Source organism: Ipomoea nil, unplaced genomic scaffold (assembly GCF_001879475.1).
Source record: "Ipomoea nil cultivar Tokyo-kokei standard unplaced genomic scaffold, Asagao_1.1 scaffold2921, whole genome shotgun sequence".
In the NCBI taxonomy this organism is placed as follows: domain Eukaryota; kingdom Viridiplantae; phylum Streptophyta; class Magnoliopsida; order Solanales; family Convolvulaceae; genus Ipomoea; species Ipomoea nil.
In genome coordinates, this window is record NW_017619349.1 from 633,730 (window position 1) to 638,915 (window position 5,186).

Below are 5,186 nucleotides of genomic sequence, written 5' to 3' on the forward strand. Positions count from 1 at the left end.
AGCTGTATGTATCTATGTGAGGGGAAATCGCTATAGACAGCACTGCCGAGGAAGAGAGGAAGGAGGTGGAAGTCTTTTGCTTACGTTACTTAACCGGGAACCGGATATAGACAGTGAGCCCGTGTCTACGTGTCGGTGGCTTGGGGTTCATTTGTAATGTTAGTGAGAAATGAAGGGCCGAATTGGAAATAGACGACTCTGGGGATTTGGGATTTTGGTTGTAAATTTGTAATGTTGGTGAAAACCAAGGACTGAATTGAAAAAAAGTAGATAATTGTGGAAATTTGTTTGTGATTAGGGTAATTGGATTGAAGAAATTAAGGGATTTTATGAATAATTATTCTTTTCGAATTCCAACATTTTTCTATGATACTTTATTTGGGGAAGGCATACATTAATACTCATTATTAGCATATTGAATGAATAAATGCGGCAACGTAATCGAGTTGGTTGAATTGGATGTATAATTGATTTAAGGTACGTTTATAAATTCGAAAAATAATTTTTGGAAATCAGTATTTGTAATGTTAGTGAGAAATGAAGGGCTGAATTGGAAATAGATGACTCTGGAGATTTGGGATTTTGGTTGTAAATTTGTAATGTTGGTGAAAAACGAAGGACTGAATTTAAAAAAAGTAGACAATTGTGGTAATTTGTTTGTGATTAGGGTAATTGAATTGAACAAATTAATAAGGGATTATATGAATAATTACTCTTTTCGAATTCAACATTATTCTATGGTACTTTATTTCGGGAAGCCATGCATTAATACTCATTATTAGCATATTGAATGAATAAATGCCGCAACGCAATCGAGTTGGTTGAATTGGATGTATAATTGATTTGAGGGGAAAATTGTAATTTATGCCCCTCAATAATATCAATTATCAGTGTTTAATTATTAGTAGTATAGATGTTGTCCTTCAATTTTTAAAATGGTACATATATTGTCCCTCCCGTACCTTACGAGAGGGGTAATATATTTACCGTTTTGAAAATTGATGGGCAACATTTACATTACGGGAGGACACTATATGTATCATTTTGAAAATTGAGGGGCAACATTCACACCACTAATAATTCAGGGGTGATATTGATAATTGACATATTATGGAGGGGAATAAATTACAATTTTCCTTTGATTCGAGGTATGCTTATAAATTCAAAAAATGATTTTTGAAAATTATTTTTTGATTTTCCGTGTTTGGCTAAATAGTAAAAAAATAGAAATCAATGAAAAATAGGGGGTGTAGTCAATGAAAAATATAGGGGATTTTCTGAAAAATGATTTTCCCTCCCGTTTGCAGCATACCAACAGTGGAGCAGCCAATCACTCGTCGTTGCCGCCACCACTACCACTACCACCACCACCATCCACTCGTCACCGTCACCACCACCATCATTGTATATTTAAATAATTAAAATTAAAAATAATGTGCACATTTTCCATAAAATGAACCAAACACACCAAGACAATTTTCTAGAATGCAACAAAACACGGGAAAGAAAAATATATTTTAAAAAAATGACTCATTTTTCAAAAAATAAAAAATATATATTTTGCAAAAGTTATTTTCCTGTTTTCCAAACACACCCTTAGTAACTACAATATTTCAAGTTTGATTTCACATGTGTGCAAATTATTAGTCTTACTGATTTGAACCGATTAATTAATAGCAACCTAGGGTCACAAGGCAGATTATTTCACCCAACAACTACCGACTCTCCTATAAGTGAAAAATTAATGAAATCAAATATTTATTGTTATGAAATTGGATGGAGCAAATATGTATTCGAATAAATCCTCTCAACAACCTCTTAATTAGTCCAAACTAAATAAAATTACTTGATTTTGTAATAAAAATGAAAGGAAAAAATTATATATATATATATATATATATATATATATATATTGGTTCAAATGCAGACAGTGTTTCTCATGCTATCGCTGTGAATTCACCATCATGTATGCATAAATGCACCACATAATGTTCGAAAATGCATCACAGTGAAATGCATCGATGCACAACACATCACCATACCTAATGGTGCATTTCCGAACACTTTGTGATGCATTTATGCGTACTTAATGGTGAGTAACCGGGAAGTGTTTTGCTTGCGTTACTCGACCGGGAACCGGATATAGACAGTGATCCCGTGTCTACGTGTCGATGGCTTAGGGTTCATTTGTAATTTTAGTGAGAAATGAAGGGCCGAATTGGAAATACAAGACTCTAGGGATTTGGGATTTTGGTTGTTCATTTGTAATGTTGGTGAAAAACGAAGGATTGAATTGAAAATAGGTAGACAATTGTGGTAATTTGTTTGTGATTAGGGTAATTGAATTGAACAAATTAATAAGGGATTTTATGAATAATTATTCTTTTCGAATTCAGCATTCTTCTATGTTACTTTATTTGGGGAAGCCATACATTAATACTCATTATTAGCATATTGAATGAATAAATGCGGCAACTTAATCGAGATGGTTGAATTTGATGTATAATTGATTTAAGTTGCATTTGTAAATTTGAAAAATGATTTTTGTAAATTACTTTTTAAATTTTCAATATTTGGTTAAAAGAAAAAATGGCAATTAATGAAAAGTAAGGGTCTGGTCAATGAAAAATAGAGAGAATTTTTTGTAAAATTAAATGACTTCCCCATCTTGCAGCAATGGAGCAGGCAATCACCAGTCGCCATCATAATCACCACTATCACCATTGTATATTTTAAATAATTAAAATTAAAAATAATATGCTCATTTTCTAGAAATACAACCAAACAAGGAAAACATTTTTTAGAAAATGACTCATTTTCAGAAGTCATTTTCCTGTTTTCCAAGCACAACCTTAGTAACTAACTATAAAATTTCAAGTTTGATTTCACATGAGTAAAAATTATTAGTCTTATTGATTTGAGCCGATTAACTAATAGCAACTTAAGGTCACAAGGTAGATTATTTCACCCAACAACTACCGACTCTCCTATAAATAAAAATATATTGAAAAATTAAAGATTAATGAAATCGAATATTTATTGTTATGAAATTGGATGGAGCAAATATGTATTCGAATAAATCCTCTCAAAACCCTCTTAATTAGTCAAATTAAATAAAATTACTTGATTTTATAGCTTTAGGTGTCTAAATTTAAAAGACAAAATGTTCAACGGCTTAAATTTCACCCAATTTTTCATTTGGGAGAAGTTTTACACGTGAACCATCCCCGATAGGTTAATTGCAATTAGTATCTTGTGAAACTTTTTTGTTAAATTTGTTGTCAATAGGGCATTATTCCTCTAGTTATGGTGTTCGGCTTCTTTTATTTTTATTTTTATTTTTTTTTCACTCTAGAGTCTCAATTCTTATTCTAGAATGTTTGAAATTATCCTCACAAGTAATATGACGAAATTTGGTAAAATTATCACAAAATAAAATATTTCAGACATTTTAGATTAAATGTAGGACATTAAGACTATGTGGTCTAATGGTACTCGGGTTGGACTTTTATTTGGAAGGTTACGAGTTCAAGCCTCAGTGGAAGCGCATTATTGGTTCTTTGTGTTTTAGTAGGTTGAGAAAGTATATGAACAGATACTATAATGTAATTGGGCCAGTAACATTCAAAAAAAAAAAAATTAAATGTAGGACATTTAAAAGACAAAATGTAAAATTTTTTATAAAAATAAATTGTTATTGGGTTATAAAAAATTATAAAGTCAAACATCATAGATAAAATGTTATTATTAAAAAAATAGAATAATAAATTCCTTTAAATAACTACGAGCGAGAGCGGATCGTTATGTTGTGCATCCATATGCACTATGCATGGTGCATACGGATGCAAAAACGACATCGTTTTATTAAAAACGCGCATCCCACTTAAAAAAAAAATCAGTTTCGATTCTCCTCAACATCATTATGTTGTTCATTCATTCTGGAATTTTAGTTCATAGATTCTGGAATTTTAGTTCATTGATTATGAATATTTAGACGTGAATTGAAACTGATTTTTTTTCATTAATGCTGGATATTTAGTTTATTCATTACGGATATTTAGTTCTTTCAATATTGATTTTTAGTTCATTCATTCTGGAATTTTAGTTCATAGATTTTGGAATTTTAGTTCATAGATTATGGATATATAGTTCAAATAATGCACAATATAATATTATTGTTGAAAATCAAAACTGAATTTTTTAAAGTAAAATGCACATTTGTAATAAAATGACATCGTTTTTGCATCCGTATGCACCATGCATGGTACATACAGATGCACAGCATAATTTGCCAGCGAGAGCAGTCTGATACAAATGGGATATTATTGGATTAGGTCTTGGGCCATGAACAACTATTTTGTTGGGCTTAGTGAAAAGTGATGTTCACTGTAAAATTACATACTATCCATTAAACCGAAACCATACTATGAAACCGTGCAGTCGTTATATCGACCTGCACCGCGATAAAAATCGGTGCCGTTTCTTTTAAGTAAAGAAACGATCCGTCGTTACCCCTAACAGAGTCTGTATGTTTGGTGTATTAAATACTAACTGACACTACAATATATCTAAATCGATATTGTCTCACATATTATTTTATATTATCATTTATCAAATGAAACTGCAGTTATATCAAAATGATACTGTAGATGTGGTGAAATGAAACTGCAGTGTGTATAAAATAAAAACTGAATAAGATTTCACATATTTGAGTGTATATTGTACAATGAAGCTGTAATTATATCAAAATGATCATGTAGTTGTGTTTTAATAAAATTATAGTGTATATAAAATAAAATTAAATAACATTTTCACATATTTGAGTCTATAAATATCGAATGAAACTGTAGTTGTGTTGAACTGAAACTGCAGTGTATACAAAATGAAATTGAATAACAGAGTTACTTTTTGCGGAAGGTTGCGAATGACGGAAACTAATGCAATTTCTTTTCATTTAACAAAACGACGTCGTTTTGATGCGCGGTGCATGATATAATTTGCCAAAACTGTGTGCATCATGCAAGGTGCACACGAAATTGGATCCATAATTTCTATACTATAGATTCGTAATTTATATACTTTAGATTCATAAAATCTATACAGAAATTATAGATTCATAAAATCTATAGTTAAGAAATTATAAATCGGTAGTATAAAACTTATGAATCTATAGTATAGAAATTAGA